This window comes from Pleuronectes platessa, chromosome 8 (genome assembly GCF_947347685.1).
Source record: "Pleuronectes platessa chromosome 8, fPlePla1.1, whole genome shotgun sequence".
Classification (NCBI taxonomy): domain Eukaryota; kingdom Metazoa; phylum Chordata; class Actinopteri; order Pleuronectiformes; family Pleuronectidae; genus Pleuronectes; species Pleuronectes platessa.
In genome coordinates, this window is record NC_070633.1 from 23,960,399 (window position 1) to 23,985,156 (window position 24,758).

General features: G+C 40.4%; 2 long non-coding RNA genes across 2 annotated transcripts in view; one reads left to right on the forward strand and one right to left on the reverse strand.

Annotated features, from left to right (window-relative positions):
• The first annotated feature begins 1,118 nt into the window (after nucleotides 1–1,118).
• On the forward strand, nucleotides 1,119–4,039 carry LOC128446182 (uncharacterized). Its single transcript, XR_008339555.1, has 6 exons — nucleotides 1,119–1,237; nucleotides 1,644–1,826; nucleotides 2,445–2,531; nucleotides 2,659–2,723; nucleotides 3,505–3,652; nucleotides 3,885–4,039. It is a non-coding gene; the product is annotated as an uncharacterized LOC128446182 (long non-coding RNA).
• Nucleotides 4,040–5,704: 1,665 nt separating this feature from the next.
• Nucleotides 5,705–24,758, reverse strand: part of LOC128446534 (uncharacterized) — an 85,298-nt gene continuing 66,244 nt past the window's right edge. Inside the window, exons 3-6 of the long non-coding RNA XR_008339589.1 lie at nucleotides 7,178–7,264; nucleotides 6,986–7,050; nucleotides 6,057–6,204; nucleotides 5,705–5,824 (exon numbers count right to left, since the gene is read on the reverse strand). This is a non-coding gene — a long non-coding RNA (uncharacterized LOC128446534). The remainder of the gene's footprint in view (nucleotides 5,825–6,056; nucleotides 6,205–6,985; nucleotides 7,051–7,177; nucleotides 7,265–24,758) is intronic.

The window sequence follows — 24,758 nt, forward strand, 5'->3', positions numbered from 1 at the left end:
TATGCTAAACCTGAATATTGGGTTCAAAACTGCCAGCTGCTGCAACCCTGTCTCAAATAATACCAGGGAAATATGGTGCGGAGAGTGGTTTTCTATCTACACAACAAAGAAATGTAATGTTAATTAACGGATCTGTAAAGGCACAACTGTTGTTTAAATGTACTGATAACCTACTTAATTTGTTTTCTGAATAAAAATATCTGGTGTTTTTCATATCTCCGCCAATCTGTGGTTTGGCTTCAATCTGCATTTGTTTGTTTGTTTGTTTGTTTGTTTGTTAGTAAAACAAATGAATCGTTTTCAATGAAATTTCGTGGAGGGTAGTCACGTGACCCAGGATGACCCCATTGTGTTTTGGAGCAGATTAGAATAAATGGGCAGATCCAGGATTTCTTTTTCACTTTCTTTAACGTGGCGAGATAGGGCGTTAGGCATGCACTCTCTGAGCAGCCTTCTAATTTAGATAAATATCTGGATGTGCAATTTCTTATCTTCTCATATTAGCTGCTACTTTATTAAATCTGTATTTATGTTATGTTACTCACCAACCCAGTCTCATCAGAAAACGTTCAATGGCAACGTTGGTCCACTTGGAACGACGTTACCATCTCACATCTGGCCTCTCAGATTGTGAGATGGTAACATTTAGTCCTCCCATTGTTTTGCATTGGCGTGTTCTCAGGTCACGTGACTCTCAAGCTCCTGTCTGCGGAGAGGAAAACATGGCGGAGATTCCCTGTTTTTTCAGATAAAAATATAATTTTGTAACTTAGTTTGGGCATAAAAATACATTCTGACACCATTTCTAGCGAGAAATGTGCTCTTTGCTTCCACAGTCTTCAGCCAGTTCGTGCTTATGATAAATATTTTAATAGTTATCACGCATGTTTTTATCGTTGCTATGACGGTTGCCATGCCACCACGGCGCAGCTTGGTGTTTAAATCACAGTCCCTGCGTGGTGTCCTTCAGTGATCGTGAATGTTATTCTTGTTATATAATAGTAATATTTGAGGCTAGATTACATCTCTAATGAGAAGGAACCTGCGAGTCTGCTCATACCGAGGCCGGCCCGAGTGCGCGACCGGCCCGAGTGCGCGACCGGACCGAGTGCGCGAGCGGACATGACGTGTGGCTGTCGTAAAAACCCTATTTGTAAACAACCAGTCCTTTTAACTCGGGGCTGCGTCATAAACACGGAGCGCTTGGAAGACCACGATGTCATCTTCCTTCTGTCAGGTAAGTAGTTTATTGTTTTTAAAGATCGTTACGATCTAGGTTTACAGTCCGAGTGCGGAGAGAGTCCGTCAATCCACACTATGGACGCTGTTCATCAGCTAATACGCCATTGTTAGCCACATGCTTCAGCCCACGGTAGCCTGTGCTACCTGGGAGGTGAATACATGGTTGTTGAAAACCAGTTCAAGACGCTTAGCTCATCATTGAGGGACGCTACAATATAAATATAAACATGAATTTGATTTATGAATGCTTTAGATTAATAAGGAGTGTATTTGTCTACCATTACTCCACAATATCAGATCAATTTAGTTTAATGTATAGTATGCAATATGACAATGTTTTCATGTTATGGAGTTGCGATTCATTTTATAAAACAATTGCTATGTTCTGTTTTTTAATCAAGGAGGATCAAAGTGAAGCTACAGGAGTTTCATTAACGTCAACAACTTGGACCGAACAGTTTGTTTTGCTTGATGAAGAGCAGGAAGGGCAGCCTGGAGAGAAAGAGAAGCCGGGTTGAGCCCACTACCATCATCCATGTACCACAAGAAAGATGAGGGAGAGAAATGATCCTACCATTAAAGAGGTACTTTTAAGTTATATACCAGAAAAACCATTTTATATAATTTGCCAAATATACATTTTTATTAAATCCCCAAAGTACGCTTGCTGAAATACAAGTTAATATCACACTGAAAGAATTTGATCAATCATGCTTCCCTGCTGTGATTGTTTAACTGGGAAAACAACTTTTTCCACAGGAAGGCAAGTCAATTTAAGGAATACATGTGCAAAGTTTTCCTCTGTTATGTATAATGATGACCCCCATCAAACATAATGTTAGCAATCTTTACACCTTTTAATTTATACTGATTATTTCTGTCTACATGTGTGAATTTGCCTTCATTAGTTTCAGAAAAGAGCGATGATGTATCGATCAGTGGGCGGCAGCACGAGACTCCGCAAACTAGTCTGTAAGCAAAGCAGACGAAGGCATCGAGGTTGCGGCCTGCCATCATTGTTATTTTGCTTAAGGGACTGAATATGTTTCATGCAGAAATATTAGCATTTCCCTTATATCTACCAAAACTGCTTGTTTCACAGACTGCAGTTTTGTTTTGATCCGATGTGGTGTGCAAATAAAACCGTATCTGCAATGGGTTGTGGGGCATTAACATTTGTAACTCTAATTTTGTTTTGACAGACTGTGAAAAGAACGTTGAGAACATCACCACTCTACAGGAAGACACAGTCCAGTAATGGGTGTCAGAAGTTCAGTAGTGAACGACAGGTACTGTGGAAAAATGTGTGTCATTGTTGTACAATGTCCTTTGACTCTGTTTAAACAAGGTTAACACAAAAAGGTTTGATTGTAAAGTGATATTGGTATGAATTCATGTTATTCTCCTCTTCACAAGAAACAAACAATCCAAATTACCTGCAGAAAGCCCTTGATGGACGCTTCAGCTGCATCGTCAGACTGGTGAGACAGCAAGATGCCAACTTTAATGCCAATTTATTTGTGTAACATTCTGTGACCAAATGTATAGATAACTTTTTGTAGATTGTAAAAATAGATAACCCATTTATTACAAAAAAACTACACTAGAATTACCGCACTGCGTTGTATGACTCCGCTAACCAGAGCAGTGTCCGTCTACATATTTCTACATATTTTCTCTCATATAAATGACACTGTATCTCTTGACAACTGAAACCATAAGATGAGGTCAGTGTGGCCTTGACCTTTTTACTTTAAGACAAATACAAAGTTAGACAATCCGAAAACATGCAGTTATGCCTCCGGCGACTCGCTATTGCAGAGGCATTAAAACCGTAGTGTAGTAGATTGGATTTTATTGGTGTTACATTGGACATCTTGTATGGGTACACCAAAAAATATATTTGGTTTCACATTCTAGATGGCAATAAGCAGAGTCATCAACTCAGGAAAAATATTTCTGTAGAAAAGAAAGCCCTGTATGTGTGTATGTATACATACACACATGATATGATATGGGTGTCCCTAGACAACCAGACCTGTGTGCTTTGCTGTGACTATAAATGACTGGAACCTCAGATAAAGAAAGTTATTTTCTGACTTCCATAACTGAGGCATTCTCTACAGAATGTAATGTGCCCATTCTACTTCAGATCCATTGGATCATTGTTTGTTTATGTTGCTTAAACATAACTATGTGTGTATGTATACATACACACAAACGCACTATTGAGACGTTTTGTTTTTTATCATATATTCTCAGGCAGTACTGATGCATTTACTGAGAGGGGACGTGAGGGCCTACTCTGCGTGCTCAGAGTTCAAGCCCAGCAGGCTGCAGCGGGCCTGACATATTCTGGAACAGCAGCACAGTCTTTGGATGACTCCTCTGAAGATGAAAACATGGCGAGGTACTTCTCCACTGATGAAGAACTGTGAGGGCTGTGATTAGCTACACTCTCTTGCTACAAGGCTACTCATGCTACTCCCTGGCAGCCTTAGGAAGGCATTAGCTTGCTGTTGGGTAGCTGTTAGCTTCAGCATTTTTAGTTTTTAGTGGCCTGTCTGACGTTTATGTTTAAAAAAAAAATCAGAGGGAACCATCTTCATAATTTAACACTATGGTTTGTTTGTGTCCTTCAGTTCTTCTCAAGAGAAGCAGTACAGGTGTGCCTCAGCTCCACGGTCCCTCCTCTAGCCTCCGCTCCTGATGCTAACCTCATGTCTCCATCACACCAAGCAGCAGACCTGGATTGACAGACCTTTCTCCAGAGCTGCCCCCTCCCTCTGAAACCCCCCTCTCCAAAACACTATTTGTGTAGTTTTTAAAGTATTTTTTGCATGAGAATTGTTGATTTTATCATTTCCAGCAGATGCCTTAATGTAATGTTTGTGCACAATAAATTACATTGATCATAACATAATGGTATTTCCTTGCACTTCTACACCATGATATTGGCAGATAAGATGCTGATTACATTAAAGCAGTGAATGCTCTTCTTTAAGCAACATAAACAAACAATGATCCAATGGATCTGAAGTAGAATGGGCACATTACATTCTGTAGAGAATGCCTCAGTTATGGAAGTCAGAAAATAACTTTCTTTATCTGAGGTTCCAGTCATTTATAGTCACAGCAAAGCACACAGGTCTGGTTGTCTAGGGACACCCATATCATTGTTTAAGATGTGTAACATCAAGTTTGTGTTTCAGTGCAAAATTAGTCATTAGTCAAGAGTTCACCCTCTTGTTTACATTAAAATTAGGTGACCCAGATGTTTCACAATGCATCTGATAAGGTCTTATGAGAAACATTCTTAACATTAAAGAAATCAACACAGAGGCTAGCAATAACTGTTTGACTTTAATCAGTAGCTGGTAATCAGCGGCCTGACTTATTCAAACACATTAATACTACAATGAATGAGGCAGGGGTTTTCCATCAGAAATCATTTCTGGGACATTAATTTAAAAGATCTCCAGTATAAGCAAATGTGTTCTAAAATTGGTTTACATCCAAGTGTGAGGCTGTCCTTGCACATGGAAATAAGATATATATATATTGTTTGTATTAACTTTCCCTCAGTTTAGTACTTGCACTACTTGAAAAGCTCTATATAAATAAGATGTATTAATGTTTATACATTGCCCTCTAGTATATGTTTTCCTAAAAGTCACTGTAGATACAGAAATAACAGTATGGTTCAGGTGACAGTGAGTGGAAGCTGAAGGTAATTTCCATGTGCTCAAGAGAAACATAACGTGACGATATAGTTGATTTCTGATAGAAGGCCCTGCCTCATTCATTGTAGTATTAATGTGTTTGAATAAGTCAGGCTGCCGATTACCAGCTACGGATTAAAGTCAAACAGTTATTGCTATACTCTTTGTTGATTTCTTTAATGTTAAGAATGTTTCTCATAAGACCTTATCAGATGCATTGTGAAACATCTGGGTCACCTAATTTTAATGTAAACAAGAGGGTGAACTCTTGACTAATGACTAATTTTGCACTGAAACACAAACTTGATGTTACACATCTTAAACAATGATATGGGTGTCCCTAGACAACCAGACCTGTGTGCTTTGCTGTGACTATAAATGACTGGAACCTCAGATAAAGAAAGTTATTTTCTGACTTCCATAACTGAGGCATTCTCTACAGAATGTAATGTGCCCATTCTACTTCAGATCCATTGGATCATTGTTTGTTTATGTTGCTTAAAGAAGAGCATTCACTGCTTTAATGTAATCAGCATCTTATCTGCCAATATCATGGTGTAGAAGTGCAAGGAAATACCATTATGTTATGATCAATGTAATTTATTGTGCACAAACATTACATTAAGGCATCTGCTGGAAATGATATGATCAACAATTCTCATGCAAAAAATACTTTAAAAACTACACAAATAGTGTTTTGGAGAGGGGGGTTTCAGAGGGAGGGGGCAACTCTGGAGAAAGGTCTGTCAATCCAGGTCTGCTGCTTGGTGTGATGGAGACATGAGGTTAGCATCAGGAGCGGAGGCTAGAGGAGGGACCGTGGAGCTGAGGCACACCTGTACTGCTTCTCTTGAGAAGAACTGAAGGACACAAACAAACCATAGTGTTAAATTATGAAGATGGTTCCCTCTGATTTTTTTTTTAAACATAAACGTCAGACAGGCCACTAAAAACTAAAAATGCTGAAGCTAACAGCTACCCAACAGCAAGCTAATGCCTTCCTAAGGCTGCCAGGGAGTAGCATGAGTAGCCTTGTAGCAAGAGAGTGTAGCTAATCACAGCCCTCACAGTTCTTCATCAGTGGAGAAGTACCTCGCCATGTTTTCATCTTCAGAGGAGTCATCCAAAGACTGTGCTGCTGTTCCAGAATATGTCAGGCCCGCTGCAGCCTGCTGGGCTTGAACTCTGAGCACGCAGAGTAGGCCCTCACGTCCCCTCTCAGTAAATGCATCAGTACTGCCTGAGAATATATGATAAAAAACAAAACGTCTCAATAGTGCGTTTGTGTGTATGTATACATACACACATAGTTATGTTTAAGCAACATAAACAAACAATGATCCAATGGATCTGAAGTAGAATGGGCACATTACATTCTGTAGAGAATGCCTCAGTTATGGAAGTCAGAAAATAACTTTCTTTATCTGAGGTTCCAGTCATTTATAGTCACAGCAAAGCACACAGGTCTGGTTGTCTAGGGACACCCATATCATATCATGTGTGTATGTATACATACACACATACAGGGCTTTCTTTTCTACAGAAATATTTTTCCTGAGTTGATGACTCTGCTTATTGCCATCTAGAATGTGAAACCAAATATATTTTTTGGTGTACCCATACAAGATGTCCAATGTAACACCAATAAAATCCAATCTACTACACTACGGTTTTAATGCCTCTGCAATAGCGAGTCGCCGGAGGCATAACTGCATGTTTTCGGATTGTCTAACTTTGTATTTGTCTTAAAGTAAAAAGGTCAAGGCCACACTGACCTCATCTTATGGTTTCAGTTGTCAAGAGATACAGTGTCATTTATATGAGAGAAAATATGTAGAAATATGTAGACGGACACTGCTCTGGTTAGCGGAGTCATACAACGCAGTGCGGTAATTCTAGTGTAGTTTTTTTGTAATAAATGGGTTATCTATTTTTACAATCTACAAAAAGTTATCTATACATTTGGTCACAGAATGTTACACAAATAAATTGGCATTAAAGTTGGCATCTTGCTGTCTCACCAGTCTGACGATGCAGCTGAAGCGTCCATCAAGGGCTTTCTGCAGGTAATTTGGATTGTTTGTTTCTTGTGAAGAGGAGAATAACATGAATTCATACCAATATCACTTTACAATCAAACCTTTTTGTGTTAACCTTGTTTAAACAGAGTCAAAGGACATTGTACAACAATGACACACATTTTTCCACAGTACCTGTCGTTCACTACTGAACTTCTGACACCCATTACTGGACTGTGTCTTCCTGTAGAGTGGTGATGTTCTCAACGTTCTTTTCACAGTCTGTCAAAACAAAATTAGAGTTACAAATGTTAATGCCCCACAACCCATTGCAGATACGGTTTTATTTGCACACCACATCGGATCAAAACAAAACTGCAGTCTGTGAAACAAGCAGTTTTGGTAGATATAAGGGAAATGCTAATATTTCTGCATGAAACATATTCAGTCCCTTAAGCAAAATAACAATGATGGCAGGCCGCAACCTCGATGCCTTCGTCTGCTTTGCTTACAGACTAGTTTGCGGAGTCTCGTGCTGCCGCCCACTGACCGATACATCATCGCTCTTTTCTGAAACTAATGAAGGCAAATTCACACATGTAGACAGAAATAATCAGTATAAATTAAAAGGTGTAAAGATTGCTAACATTATGTTTGATGGGGGTCATCATTATACATAACAGAGGAAAACTTTGCACATGTATTCCTTAAATTGACTTGCCTTCCTGTGGAAAAAGTTGTTTTCCCAGTTAAACAATCACAGCAGGGAAGCATGATTGATCAAATTCTTTCAGTGTGATATTAACTTGTATTTCAGCAAGCGTACTTTGGGGATTTAATAAAAATGTATATTTGGCAAATTATATAAAATGGTTTTTCTGGTATATAACTTAAAAGTACCTCTTTAATGGTAGGATCATTTCTCTCCCTCATCTTTCTTGTGGTACATGGATGATGGTAGTGGGCTCAACCCGGCTTCTCTTTCTCTCCAGGCTGCCCTTCCTGCTCTTCATCAAGCAAAACAAACTGTTCGGTCCAAGTTGTTGACGTTAATGAAACTCCTGTAGCTTCACTTTGATCCTCCTTGATTAAAAAACAGAACATAGCAATTGTTTTATAAAATGAATCGCAACTCCATAACATGAAAACATTGTCATATTGCATACTATACATTAAACTAAATTGATCTGATATTGTGGAGTAATGGTAGACAAATACAATCTTATTAATCTAAAGCATTCATAAATCAAATTCATGTTTATATTTATATTGTAGCGTCCCTCAATGATGAGCTAAGCGTCTTGAACTGGTTTTCAACAACCATGTATTCACCTCCCAGGTAGCACAGGCTACCGTGGGCTGAAGCATGTGGCTAACAATGGCGTATTAGCTGATGAACAGCGTCCATAGTGTGGATTGACGGACTCTCTCCGCACTCGGACTGTAAACCTAGATCGTAACGATCTTTAAAAACAATAAACTACTTACCTGACAGAAGGAAGATGACATCGTGGTCTTCCAAGCGCTCCGTGTTTATGACGCAGCCCCGAGTTAAAAGGACTGGTTGTTTACAAATAGGGTTTTTACGACAGCCACACGTCATGTCCGCTCGCGCACTCGGTCCGGTCGCGCACTCGGGCCGGTCGCGCACTCGGGCCGGCCTCGGTATGAGCAGACTCGCAGGTTCCTTCTCATTAGAGATGTAGTCTAGCCTCAAATATTACTATTATATAACAAGAATAACATTCATGATCACTGAAGGACACCACGCAGGGACTGTGATTTAAACACCAAGCTGCGCCGTGGTGGCATGGCAACCGTCATAGCAACGATAAAAACATGCGTGATAACTATTAAAATATTTATCATAAGCACGAACTGGCTGAAGACTGTGGAAGCAAAGAGCACATTTCTCGCTAGAAATGGTGTCAGAATGTATTTTTATGCCCAAACTAAGTTACAAAATTATATTTTTATCTGAAAAAACAGGGAATCTCCGCCATGTTTTCCTCTCCGCAGACGGGAGCTTGAGAGTCACGTGACCTGAGAACACGCCAATGCAAAACAATGGGAGGACTAAATGTTACCATCTCACAATCTGAGAGGCCAGATTGTGAGATGGTAACGTCGTTCCAAGTGGACCAACGTTGCCATTGAACGTTTTCCTATGAGACTGGGTTGTACTCACAGCACTTTGTTGAGGTTTTAAAAATGTTGTCTTGGTTTAATACTGATGAAATCCATGATGACTTGAAGATGCAACCAAAAGCAGAAACTTTCAACAACCTGAACCAAAGTTATGTTTATTAAACCTGCAGTGGAACTCCTCTGCACTTTGTACAACCACCACTGTAAATACACCCTCATGTAATCCACTGTATAATAAGTATTTATCTGTCACTAGAGTGTGTTTACAGTGTATATCAGAGTGACGTCGCATGGTAATTCTATAAGTGTGTGTGTTTATGTGTGTGTGTGTGTCTGTGTCTGTGTGTGTGTGTGTGTGTGTGTGTGTGTGTGTGTGTGTGTGTGTGTGTGTGTGTGTGTGTGTGTGTGTGTGTGTGTGTGTGTGTGTGAGGGAGTTAGAACAAATTGTTTGTATTTGTTTTTTAGAGGTATTTTCGTGAAGTTGTGCATTGCAACCGACCAAATGTTATTATCAAAGGTTACCTTGACCTCCCACAATCTCTGTCAACCTCCACGTGTATATGTTTCAGGTATTACAATGGCACAAAAGTAAAATATGTATTTAAAAAAAAATCTACAACATTATTTCAAAGTAGTAAATTGGATCTTAATGTTTGGCGGGTCAGCCTGAGTGCATGAAGGGCCTCAGAGAGAGAAGCTGCAACATGTTTTGCAAGAAGCGAAAAAACAGTTTTTTTATGGAGTCACCCCCGCAAACAGAAACCAAGACGTTTGTTTTGACATTTGTTTTGCAACGGAAAAATATCCACCTCGCAGTCCGGGTGTCTGTGAGGAGATGTGACATTATGGAGGTAATGATAGTGGTTAACATGATTTTCACTCTGCATTGTCTGTCATATATAGCTGGCACATTGGAGAGGGACGATAAAAATAAGAAAATAAAAACAGTGTAAACATGCGGTGGAAGGTGTAATATTCAGAATGGAACGTGCCATTAAATATCGGAAGGTGTTAATCATTTTAATAGTAATCACAGAGGTGTGTGTGTGAGTGTTTGTGTGGTTATTTAAGGTTTGACAACAAAAAAACACACGTTCCAGGAGATAATTATCGACGGGGCTATATATCCTGGGGCAGTTTTCTGTAAAAAAAACAACTCTTACACAAGAGAACATGTCTGACGCACACGTACACTTATAACTGATTGAAGGTTCTACTTTCTTATTAGCTATAATAACCCTCGGTATGTTACAGCACTGAATATCTTTGGAGTGGTTATTGTTGAGGTTGTGGTTGTTGCCAGGCTGCCAGAGTGTGTTCCAGGTCACACCAGAAATAAGAACATCGGCCTGTGTGAGGAAAAACTGGAGGAAAGGTAGAAAGAAAAGTGCAGATGATAAATAACAGGATTCCACTTTGTTCTGACAAGCACGTCCTTGGACTTAGGAAGGTCACTTTCAATCTAAGGGCTTCTTTGAGCTTCTCTGAGGCTGAAACTTTGTTTTGATTTATTCAACATATAACATCCGTCATATAAAGATTAAGACAGTGCTTGTTGACCACCCTGATTGAACAATGAAGTTGTAAAAGTGAAGGAATACATTCAGGTACATATATCCACTTGAGTGCCGTATAAATCTCCCTCTCTCTCACGTCCTCCCAGCGTGAATTGGAACAGGACTCATATTTCCTCCTCTCCATCTTTTCCACTCTGTTTTTTTTCCTCTCTCCACACACACACACAGACACACAATTACACGGAGTCCATCTCACGTGCATCCACATTCATGTGTCCCAGGAGGACTCGGCTTTGCGTGCATGATCATCAGGGTCAGATGCTCCCGCGGTTCTCTCCCCTGCCTGCAAACACAGATTATATATTATAGCCGGCAAATGTGTTCACCCTCCCGCAGCGCACCCCACGCAGTCTCACGTGCACTCTGCTGCGCCTGTCCTCTCCTGTACCCCGTCTCCCCCTCTGTCTCCCGGGGGAATCTTGGCGTTGACACAGTTTTCCTCCGACACTTCATACTCCTATCCTCTTCCATTCTTGTGTTGTTTTTTGTCATCGCTGGCCAGACACTCAGATTATCTTCTGTTTCCTGTTACTGTCTTCTCCCCGAATCTTCTCTCTGTAACTCTAGCGGTGGCTTAATAATGTTACTGTGGCACGCATTTCATCAACCAGGGATCTGGTGTCTTTCTTTTGTGGCATTTTCTGTCTTTATTTATTTGTGGTTTTGTTTTGTCTGCTGGGTTGTTTCAGAAGCAGCTATTTGTGCACATGGTAAAAAGTATCTGTGTTGTTGATGTTGTTGTGAAAAGCTCGGCAAAGGAAAGGCTGAGTATAGTTTGAAAATAGTTTTTATACTACTTGCAATACAATATGTTAATTTATGGTACCAGAACTAAATTACTTTTTAGATCTTGTATAGATTTTTGTTCAACAGTAAAAGGAAAATGTATCATGTCTAAACCAAATCACTTTTCCATCCAGACTGCCCTTCCCGGGATTCTCTGCCATTTACAAACCCAGTTGATCAGATGAGTGGTTGTTGTGAATATTGAAGGACAAACAGACAAACGGACAGATTTCTGGATTTATCGGTTCAAGGACAGTGGAGATACGGGCGCTGGGGAAATGTGATAAAAGGATAACAACGAGCAGAGATTTATGGGATAACGTCAGCAACTTTCAAGGGTTATCGTAAAGATCTCACGAGTTGAAAACTCCAGAAACATCTGTTGCATTAAGAATATTCTAATGTTGAAGCAGCACATTTCAGGTTTGTACTTTCAGTATGGTCATGAAGACCAAACAATTCCACTCACATTGACATTAAACTGGATTTGTAATTACGTTAATGTAATTTGTAAGGATTTTTCTTACCTGACTTTGTTCATGTCCACAAATCTTCCTCAAATACTGTGCAAGGGTTTCCCTCATTGTGGTGATTTGTGCACTTCAGTGTGTTAACAGAGAGAAAACTTACATGAGAACAGAGCAAATCCTTTGTGCCTGTCGTGTCCAGTTTGGGTGAAAAATGGAAGCTGGTCACTTTCACGGCTTTTGGAGGTGATTTCTGAATCTTAAACTATTCGTCTGTCGTTCTGGTTCCAAGCAGCTACAGAAAGCCTTTGAACCAGTTTTCCAAGAATCTGATGTTTCTGCTTCAAAGTCTCTGAACCTCAGTGACTTACAAGGCTGGCACAGCTCATTGTTTCAGTTTTAATAGAGTCTTATTGAAGCCAGCTTCAGGTTATACTCCTGTTGGCTCGTGTGAAACATCTGGTTGTCTAGATTCAGTCTCAGTCTGCACTGAACCTTACATTACAGGATGCAGAACCCCCTGTCATCTTAACTTGGACAAAATATTAACAATGACCTGAATTCCCTTTTGATTCTCAGCTATTACTAGCATGGTGGCTGCAGTGGTGGTTTGGTGACTCACCAGGACTTCAAGATTCAAGATTCAAGAGATTCAAGTCACATGCACAACAATAACATTGAGCAGTTGCTGGCAATGAAATGCTTGAGTCACAGGCTCTCTTCTAGCAATGCTCAAGTAATTACAACCGAAAAAAATTAAATAGAAATAGTATAAAATAGAATAAATAGAATATCAACATTTAAAATAGAAAATAAACTAGGGCTACATTGTAGCACTAACGGGGCCGAGCTCAGGCAATTTCAAGCCTGTTGCGGTCGGTGAAGAGAGAGCGATCGATGACCAAGCGCACGTCTCCGCGTTGCATGCGTTTTGCGCTCTGCGGCAAGGATAAACGCTTCACTTCCTGTAGCCAGTAGGTGGCGCTGTGGTTTTAAGACACGGTGTCTTTGTAGATGTCATCAGGTCGAGACTCTTGTCTTACATGTCTAGTTTGGACTTGATTGGACCAGACCATGTCTTCGATACAGAAGCTCCTGTTTGGATGACGTGTAATCAAGCTTTGACGCCACGCCACCGTCACACGGCCTTAAAACCATCTGAATATCTTCAAGGGGGGGATGTTAACACACACATGTAGTTTGAGTGAGATAGAAGCATTAACACGGAAGTTATAGCAATTTTGTGTTTCACGGCGAGTTGATGAGATTAAGAGGATCGTCCCACCGCAAAAACTCTGAACACAACTCTGATCCCATCTCTATATTGCCTTTCTTTTTTTTTTTAAATAGCTTTGTGTATATGTAGAATTATCCCTACTTTTGGATATATTTCTATGTTTACTCATATTTTTTGTCTTACTATATTTTCTCCATTTTGTTGTGATGACACTCGTCTAAATTTTAAGTTGATCTGATGAAAGCTCTACGACAAGTAGATCTAAGTAAAAATATGGAATATGACCAAAATGGCCACTAAATCCAAAATGGCGGGCTTCCTGTTGCATAATTCATAATGCTCCTTGAGGCTTTTTTGTGCATCTGGTCATGATACACAATTATCCTCATTTTCGAGGGGATCCGTGAATGCTAAATTAGGGGCTTTTCCGTAGGTGGCGCTGTTGAGCCATTTTGCCACGCCCATTTCCAAATACTCCAGAATACGTACATTTTCATCTCTTTCTAATTTACTGCAAAGTTTAGAAACTTTTTGAGCACGTTAAAGCCAATTCATTTAAGAGAGAAATAAAACTTTAAATTTCAATAGGGCCTCTCACCATTCGGTGCTCGGGCCCTAAATATATATATCTAAATATATATATCTAAATATATATATTTAGATATATATATTTACTTTAGATATATTTATATATATATATACATATATATATATATATCTAAATATATATATTTACAGATGAAGAGAGAAATAAAATAAAACAACAATAGTGCAATTTGTGCAGTAGTGCAAATATGCCACGGTGCTGGTTTGGTGGAGCTATGCAGTTCAGAGGAGTTTAAAAGTCTTATGGCCTGGTGTTATGAAGATGTTACCGTGATAGGCCGTAAATCATTTAGCATTTTAATAACAAGTGTTGTAGTTACACTTTTTTATATTTTAACAATACATTTTAAATATGAATGTTATTTCAAGGCGACAAATCAAAAGTGGACATTAGAAACCAAAGATTTCTCTGTGGTTAAATACAAAAACTGACATTAATTTATTTGACATTTTTTACTGCTTCAGCAACACTTGCAATGTATTCACTGAACTGAACCGATGACAACTGGCAAAACAAACAGTCAAGCTGCACAGAGAGAGAATCCTGTTGTGATAAACAGTCACAAAGACAGATGAAGAGAAAATGAGTGAGAGTGAAAACAAAGCCGAGGAACAGATGAAGGAATGGCAGTTGTTTACGATACCGTGCAAGAGAACCATCACTGACACTCCTGGGAAGTTGTTTGGGAAGCAATTTTACAAAACAGGTTTGTCAAAAACAAAACGTAACTCACATAAACAAGGAGGTTATTATGAATAAATGTGCCTCTCTGCCTGTCTCTTCTTTTCTATTGTTTGAATCCCTGTTGCCAGTTTACCGTAGAGTTTAATTTCTCTGGTTTAAACTTTGCCACATGGACCTGAGCTCAAGTGGTTTCCAGTAAAACCACACGGCTGCAGCGTAAGTGGATCTTTTACTCTCTCTGAGAAAAGGCTTTTCAGTAAAGTCCCTTTAAACTCAATGGCATTTTCTGGATCTTATGGCCACATCTCATAGTAATCATCAGTGATGGGAACTCGCTTGCTGTGCCAACCTGTATTTTTGGATGGGAAAGCAGAATTGAAAACAGGCCAAATATTGTAAGCTGGGGTTCAAACCAGCCAAACAGGCTGGAATACTCAAAGCCTTGGCATATAAGATCAAATTCTCTGGTCCCTAGGAGGATGTTTCTCGGAGACCTACTCAATCACTGACCTGTAATCAGTGATGAAATTCTTCAAATATCCTCCTAAATTAGCATTTTTCTCACGTTCTGTCAGCTTAAAAAAATAACAAAAATTAATGAAAGCAGCTCTGATAAGAAAAAGGAGAAAGGAGGAGAATGTTGTGTCAGACAGACGATCTGAAAGTCATCACTCTTTATTGAAAGTTGTAGCTTGTTCTTATAAACTATCAGTGTATACATTCTTCCCAGTGGGGGGGTATTTTGAAAGATACTGGGATAGTCACGGTTTTTGTTATGTCAGCATTTTTCTCTTCCCCATGAACTGAATAAATGAACCGATGATACATAGGAGGAACGCAGCAGGAGATTGTCAAGGTCAAAAGTTGCCGGCAGGAAAACTTCCTGGAAATCTTTGAGGCAACTGACTTGCACATTTGCGTTTCTTACAAACACCCCCCCTTTCTGAAAATTCCAGAATAATGTTTGGACTTCAGTGCATGTGAGGAAGCAGCTTCAGAGTCTCAATGTTTGGTTAAACTATCTCAGTCAAAGAGCGTCCGCAGGGAACTCATGCAAATAGACGCCACATGCAAAATAATCTTGAGAAAATATTGCAAATGAAGGTGGAGGTGGATTCGTCAGCATGTGAGTCTGGAGTGAGCTTCAACAGCAGCTCTGCAATCCATCAGCAAACTTCAAAGCCACTGCTTTAGTTATAAACCCTTCTCCTGTTCCTCTACTGGGCCAAAGCTGCAAGTCCCAGTTAATGAAACCTGCTGGTTGTGGCAGATAGAGGCCAAAACAGGAGCTCAGTAACATTTTTAGCATTTTGTTTTACCAGCTCCTCGTTTTAAATCTAAAAATCCTCACAGTCACTCATGACAAGATGTAAAAAAAGAGATAAGAGCAGTTAAACACTCAACCAATAGACATTGAGTAATACTTTGTGAGAAGCAGTGGATATTAAAACGGGGATTTGTGTCATCGTTTGGCTTTAAATTCCCCTGCAGATACTCACAACCACCGGAGTGTGAATGGAATTAAAAACTTCTAAGGGCCAGAGCAGCTCTTAGTAATTCATCATCAAACTTCAAAGATTCACATGTTACGAGACTAAGACTTAGATGTCAAAGATAAACTATCTGGCTATGTTTAAATCTGTTTCGATAAAAACCACGGTGTGTGTTAAAAAGGCACTTTGTTAAAGTTAGAGGACGTTTTTTTGTCCAAAAAACAACGGGGACTGTTTGTTGGAAATGGGAAAGAAACCTCAGTCCCTCGTGTTCAAGTCCCAACTTTTGTTGACTCAACCTCATGTGGGGGACCTATACTTTGTCCTCATCGTCATCATACAGCCACTGGAGGTGAACGCAAATTGTTTCGAGACAAAAAGCTCCTCCATAAAACCAACAATACATTATGCTCTTACATTTGCATTGTATTGGAGAGCTATTTGATCCTGGTCTAGTGAAAAGGCCAAACTCTCCCCTGGGAAAACGGTCAACTTTGCAGTAACGCACACAAACACACCCACACCCACACACACACACACATACACACACACACACACACGCAAAAACACACTACAATACTTCTTGTCTGGGCTGTGGCCACACTGCACCGTAATTAGGTCTGTTTTGTGCTGATAGGGAAACAGTAATGTGATACACACACATTCCTCTCTGATTAAAGACAAATCCGATGGCAAAACGAGAGTGAAGAAGAAGAAGAAGGAGAAGGAGGAGGAGGAGGAGGAGGGAACAGGAGAGCGAAAGTAATCTGGACCTTATGATGTATCGGATGGATGTTGTTTGCGCAAGGGGAAAAAAGGCAACAAATATGGAAAAGTTAAACTTAAAATCGTTCTCTGGTAATACTGTTTATCTGTCATAAATATAAAGTACCTTTGAGAAGATGGATTTAGTTCATTTAGAATAATATGGACACATAAAGGCAAGAATAAGCATACATTAGTAATGTGTGTGTGTGGAGAAGTGTCAGGGGCAGATGGCAGTGCCCTGAGGTGAGGAAGGGGGGGAGAGGGAGAGCTGTTATTTCATTACACACTTTTTAACTTGTATTATGAGTCCTCGGATCACATCCTCTTCACGGTCCTGACAAGTTTATTGTGGAACTGATGCAACAACCCAAATGAGCACAAAGCCTGAGCACGGAGCTTTGAGGATGTTATCAGTGACATCTTCAAAGAAAAACATGGTGTGCACGGATAAGGGGAAGAATCTCTGTCCGAGTTTCTGGAGAAACGCTCCAATCCGAAAAACTTCACGGTTGACACTGCACTTCCTCATGTCCTCAGAAAACCACAAATTCTGAGGTCGACTGGATGAGCAGTTATCAAAAAAGTAGAAATAAATACCAACACACAGAGAGACAGACATTCTTCAATTTGTAATAAGGTTAAAATCATGGGAGAAAGACATCTTGTGAACAACTAAAAACCAAACCTGAGAAATAAAATGGTTAGCCAACTTCTGCCCTTATGAGAGGGGATTGATTTATAACACTCAGATGAAACAAATAAAAGTAAATTGTATAAATGTTGCTTAAATACATGCAACTGATAAAAGACTCAGTAGTAATTCAAATCCTTCAGTGCCAGTCAAACCTGTTTTATAATTCAGATATTATGTGTGTACAGCAGGTTGATGTCTGATAAGTGAGTACGTGTCTGTGTGAGCGTGTGTGTTTGTGATTGCGTGTTTGTGACTGTTGGCCGCGCCTCAAAATCCAGTTTTAGAGATGAAGTCAGTCAACGATATTGTTGTTCCAACCAAGTAATCATTAAACCATAAGAGCTTTCACATTCAGGTAATCACACAGGTATCAGAAATACACACACACGCCCTTAACAACCATGTTTTGTTGTGATGGTAAACATCATGTGTTTTAGTTTGTTCTTGTATTTACCTCAGGCTAATGGAAATTCTACCAGTGTGAAAGAATATTTACTATTAAAGTCTGAACACCAAATCTCTCTCTGTCAAAATGTGGGAAGTCTGTTTTTCCTCTGAAGGGCAGAGCCTGATGAGGCAGCCTCATCTAGAATGATCTGTTTTCTGCAGAAGGCCAACAGGGCCAAGTCGGCGCCATATTTAAACAATTTAAAATGTTTCTCATGTATTTGATCTCTCAGAGCGACGAATCATCTTGACTTCCCTCAGGAACGGGAACAGGATGTCCACCTGTTCCCGGTGAGATGAATCAGGGCGGAGAATTGGCTGCGGTGTCATGGCTGCCCCAAGTCACCGAGGGGACAGTTGACAGATGACAGCAGCTAATTGGAAAACTAATGAGGTCCAGAAACCCAGCCTGGATTCTGCTGTGCGTGCGTGTGTGTGTGTGTGTGTGTGTGTGTGTGCATGTGTGTGTGTGTGTGTGTGTGTGTGTAGACAGAGAGTAATGAGATCCAGGAATAAGGACAAACCGAGGGGTCAACGTTGTCAAGAGCAGATGCTCATAAAACAACCTGTCAAAAATAACTTCTACTATAAAAACTTGTGGGTTGATACTGAAGTCAACCCAACAAAACCAGTGACATGTTGAGACTTGTCAAAATAGAAGTTTTAGATTTTAAAGGATCTGCACTGGACAAACATTTGGTTAGCGTGTTTTCAGTTGATTAATCCTGATCTTCATCACTGAATCCTTATTGAAAGATGCATTTGCTGATTGTCATCAAGGTCAGCGTTGATGTTTTTTAGACCTTAGCCAAGTCTTTATCACCTCATTTATAATTGAAGACAGTCTGGCAATTTATGAAGCATAAATCAGGAAAACTTTGTTTTTTCGATTTTGAGGAGAGAGAGAGAGAAGTCCAAAGTTCAGATGAATGAAAGAAAGAAAGAAAGAGGGATTAGTTCTTCAAGTGGAAAAGAGACGAACCAGAAAAAGAAAATGCGAGGGGGCGAGAAATGTGTCCCTGAACTTGATGCTGACGCTGCAAACCATCACTGTATTTTAGTTTTATTATTAGAAGCAGAAGTGTTATCACATTATTCAAAATGTCACAGACACACCCACACAAACTTACAGCCTCATTCACCGAGTTATCCGAGGGCCATCGAAAGGCCGACATCTAGTTTCCTCTTAAAGTGGAGATTAGAGAACCACAGAAAGAGGATTAGAGAAACTGCCGTGAAAGAGAGGGAGAGAACGAGCAGGAAGAGAGTGGTACAGAAATAGAGGAGGAGGAGGAATAAAGGACAGAGGACAAGATGAGAGAGAGGGATGGAGAGAGGAAAATCCATCCCATGCACCAGACAGAGTGAAGGGAGACATGAAGGGCAGAGAGGACTTATATGATAGGAATCATTATTATGTGCATTACAATGGTGGTGGAAGGGGGGGGGGGGGGGGGGTACAAGGAGACAATGAATTAATGAAGCCATCAATGAAAGCAGTGGCATGAAGGAGACGGTCACAGTCTGAATTTGAACCTTCACATGGACAGCACGTGATGTACACGCTTGGAAACACATTGGTTTTGTATATTTGCACTTGAATCTTTTGTATAAGTTTTGAAGAAGAAATGTAATAGGAGTTATATATAAAGTTAAGGATTCACTAGATATTTAGTAACATTATTGTGTGTTATATTTCTTTCGTAGTTTTCAGCTGTTTAAAGATGATTTTGACTCATGATGACCACTGGGATAAATAAATAAACCTACATTTGTTTGCATTAAATGATATTTAACTGGGAATATGACATCTAACCGTGTCTCCTTAAATCATGAGCACATAAATGACCTGAACCCTTAGGCTGGCCAGAGGCTCTTCTATTTACTTATTTATTTACTTGTTTGTTTTAGTTGATCGGACAGAGTATAACCGTGAAAGTGGGAGAGAGAGCGAGGAAGACACGAGTAGCAAAGGGCCACATCGGAATCAAACCTGCAGCCGTGGCCCGAGGACTGAAGCGGACCTCAGGTACCGGCTCAACCAAGGCTCAGCTGGTTCCACTCTATTTCTTTCACCCAGCTCACGGTGCTCTGAAGGATGTAATTCACTGTGAAGAGATGTAAATTCTCTAAACTATTAAAATTCATATTCTGTGTTCAGAGCAGTAAACGACTGACATGAGGTTCACTGCACGGGGTCATGATGAGTGTTTGATGGTTAATTAGGCTGATGATGTGTTTGCCAACCGGATAAATACCGATATCAACAAGCAGCTGAGGCCCTGGGACCGAGCCCAGTCATCCGCTCTTCTGCCTCTCTCACTCTGCCCCCCTCAGTTCACTCCTGTTGCTGTGATCATTCCATTTCTTTGAGAATATTAAACACTATTGACTCTCGAAAAAATGAAAGAGAGATACAGTATATTAATTGGATTATAATTGAAAAGCTTGAGAAATCAGTATCTCGTTATTCATCTACAGCAGCTCCTGATTCTAGCCTGGTATTAAAGTGCAGTCCCGAGTCACAGACATGATCCACCATGTGAAATCAATCTTCCTGTGACACGGGGTTTGATGGGCTCCTGTAAAGCGATCGCAGATTCAGGCTTTAAAGATATAATATCTACTTGATTCACTCCTGTACCTATAATGAGACGCATTAAACCAGCGATTAAACGAGACCATTTCTTCTCTATTGGGAATTAGCCCTCTATAATGCTCTGATTCAAGGTCAGGTGTTTTTTTACCCTCAGGTACAAGGTTACACTTCTGTCTTCGGCTCGGTTCTCGTTGGGTTTCTGCCTCATTTTGGTTGGAAGCTCTACCAAAGCTTGAAAGTGGGGAAACAAGCTCTTTTGTTTGTCTGTTCTCTTACTGCATTTCAGTTTGCTGACATATTGAAACTGGTATTTGATATTTCAGCAGCAAGTTCAATTCTCGCACCCACTGATCTCATGAAACTGTCTGTTTTGGTCGGTGCAAAAATATTTTTTTGGCAATTAGCAGTGTTTCTAGGGTGAGAAGTAAGCTGACTTGTTGTAGTGCTAGTGAATTTCGGTCGGTTAACTGTAGTTCCCTGAATAAATGGCAACAAATGTAAACATACCAGAGAATAAAGGTGAATATAAAGATATACAAAATACAATAAGCATGGAGGTGCAGCGGTTTGCACCGGCGCCTGACAGCAAGAAGGTTCTAGGTTTAAACTCCTGTGTGTCCTTGTGGGTTTTCTCAAGCTTCCTCCAACAGTCCAAACACATGCAGGGTAACTGGAGACTCTAAATTGTCTTTAGGTGTGACATAGAGCGTGAATGGTTGTTTGTCTCTGTATGTTGGCAACACGATACCCTGGTGACCTGTCCAGGGGAAACCTTAATAGAAAAACTCTAAACGATCCCATTTGACAGGAACAAGTTCTGATATCAGCCTGTAGGTGCAGAGCGTGCAACTGCATTTTGGAATACAAACTGTCAGATGTCTTTATTCTCCGACATTTAACTTAACCAAACCAAACATGCATGTTCAGCCGTCATTCACTGAACCACATCCAAAGCCCACATGCACCGAGGACACAGGCATCAGCTTGTTTGCTGTGACGTAACATGTCTTCATCTGCTTCTGCTTCAGGAAATTCTGTGGTTTCACACATTACTCTGGTCGGACATGTCATCGCTTCTCCGTCCCTTCATCTCTTAATGTTGTTTAGACAAATAACAACTATGTTAAAGGTCCAATTCAAAACCAATTTACGGACACTTAGTGAGTATATTAAATCCCTTTTTACAGCGGTTGTTTTTTAATGCGTGGGAATCCGCCCAACTAATCAATCACGTGTGTCACGTCTTTTGTCAACATGCGTTGCCATGAACACACACAAAAAAAACACACTTCAAAACACTCAGATAGCCATTGAAGCGCAATGCTGCTGGCAGTGTATGTGTGTGTCCGTGTGTGTGTGTGTATTACTTCACTAGTGAGAGGGCATTGTGTGTGTGTGTTTGAGTGTGTCTGTGTATTACTTCACTGGTGAGAGGGCATTGTGTGTGTGGTGTGTGTGTGTGTGTGTCTTTGTGAGGACCATTTGAGCAAAGACCATACGCACTGGGGAGATTTTGGGAAAGTGGGGACATTCCAGATGGTCATTACTTTTTCAAAGGCCTGTTGGAAGGTTGAGACTTGGTTTTAGGGTTACAAATAGTTTTAGACAAAGGTTAGGGTAAGGTTTAGGGTAAGGCATTTAGTTGTGATGGTAATGAATTGGGCGTGTGCCGTGCATGTCCTCTGTACTACAGAAGGACAAGAGTTTGTGTGTGTGTGTGTGTGAAGCGTTGGGTTCATGCAGAGTATCATCCAGAGCGTGGGACTCTCTTCTATATGACGATAAGATTCAAAGCAGGCTCAGGCTTCTCTTTGATTTTACACATACACCCACACACGCGATTTATATAACACCACATAGACTTAGCTGTAACCCGAGCCCCTCGCCCCAAAATCTGTTTTCAGTCCTCTGTGAACAAGTCGGCACCAATTTAAAAATGTCTCCCCAATTCTACACACACCCAGACACACACACACACAGACTTGTGTTTCAAACATTTCTTCTGTGCATCATCTGTGACAGCCTCTCGTTCAGTACATGATGAACGATGCAGAGCCGTCCTCCATGTTCATGTGAGAAAAAACAGGATCAGAGAAGTTTTTCCCCGTCGTGATATATTAGCTCCCCCACCGGAGTCCTTTGTTAGATCTCTGCCTCTAATTAGCCGACTCACTCCTCTCTATTATTAAACCTTGATGTTATTGTTCATGCTAATTATAGGACACCACAGCCAAACAGCGCTAGAGTCGTCACTGTGCCTGTTGGAAGGGTTGCGTGTAGAATTCACTATTCTGCCAATGTTTAACAAAAGAGGTGAATAAAGGTTATATACTCAGAGTTGGGTGGGGCAAGGTTTGCAGTGATTGTGCAGGACAAACAGAAGACGTTGAAGGGAGTAACTTGAATCTCTGAACAGCTCTTGTTTCAAACCTACAATCGTATTGACAGTAATATTTAAAAAGAAAAAACTCTGAAAACAAGCCAAAACAAAACGACTTGTTCCACAGTGCAGCTGAGACAGTCATTAGGTTTTTATCAGTTTCATAAATCAAATGTCAGAGCAAAGTTCAACTTGTAAATCTCACGATAAACTTGTTTAAAGCTAATGAAAATAAATTGTTTTTCTGAGAAAACACTGAAAAACTTTGCTTTGGCAGAAGAGGTGAACAGACAGATCACATGTGTTCATCTGGAACAAAACAAAAGGGACGTTCCTGGAAAGAGACGTCACACAGGACAAGTATATTCCCAAAAGGACAGGAGAATAAACCTCACATGCAATTACCTGTTCAGGGTGAAGGACAGTTGCAGCACATCCCAGCATGCACTGGGACATCAGGCTATAGAAGGTTATTAGTTCATCAGTGTTCAAACTTTGACACAAGATATCAGAAGACATACAGGAAAGTTTGGACATGGAGGGAAAGATGCAACATTATGTAAAGATGTCAGGTTTGGTGAATACATTTGATTTATCATAATATAATATACATGTTCAAAAAGGCCAGAAAATGAGCACCTGCATTATTGTTTTTCATGTTATGGTAAGGAACTAAGAAATGTACTATGTCAATGAGTGTCCTCACTAAGATAGCAGTACAAAACGTGTGTGTGTTAATAGAAGAGAGAGAGAGAGAGAGAGAGAGAGTCCCTGATGGTGTCCCAGGCCCAAGGGGCTGCCAAGACAGCTTGACTGGTGAGAACAGATGGCAGCCCCACTGAGTGTGTGTGTGTGACAGAGAAACTCTCTGTTTGTAACTGGGTTTTCTATTCTATTCGATGCTCTCTCTCTCTCTCTCTCTCTCTCTCTCTCTCTCTCTCTCTCTCTCTCTCTCTCTCTCTCTCTCTCTCTCTCTCAATGTACATCCAAACTAAAAAGTCACACTCATCACTTCACACATGCACGCACGTGATGTAACCCACGCTGGGACCAACTTCACACTCGTCAAAGCCTGAAATTACAAACTTTGCCTCAACATAACTCCTTGTCCTCTATGCTTCAACACACACACACATACACACATACACACATACACACATACACACACACACACACACACACACACACACTAAGGTGAGTGTTTGAAAAAGCTCAGGGCCGATGTATAAATGGAATTTATATGAACTAGAGCTTGGTGATATGGATTTTTGGGTCAGATGCCGATCACCTAATTAGAAAGTAAAAAATAGTGATAGAAAAATGGCTACGATAACTAAGATGTGGTTATCAAACCCTTATTACAAACAAATGTAATTCAGTCACGACCACGTTTTTCAAATCTTGAAGTTAAGTTTGGCGGTGACTCTGGTCTGGGACCCCCCCCGCCCGCCCTCCCACGTTCATATGTGAGAGAGACAGAGAGAGAACACCTGTCCCTCCTTCCATGCAGGTAGAGCAGCAGCACGACTCCCAGGGGGAACAGAACAGATCAAATGACAACAGAAATGACATTGAATAAATCACACATGGCAGGAAGAAGGGGGAGTTGGGGTGGAGGTGGATTCAAAATGGCTTGCAGAGGAAGCAGCAGGCTGAGTCAAGGGCCTTGTTTGAGCGTTTGCCAATGAATGGGTTTAACAATCTGTAGGTGTTGCGACATCCTCTCTCATTAACCGTCAACTAGAGGAAGAAAAACTATAAAACAAAAGCTTCTAACAGGAGAATAAAAGTGTGTCTGTATCCTTCTTCCTCTTCTATTTTATATCTTCTGTCACCTTCTTTTCCATCGATTTGTGACTCCATAAAAAACGAATTTAGTGTGAGTTGTG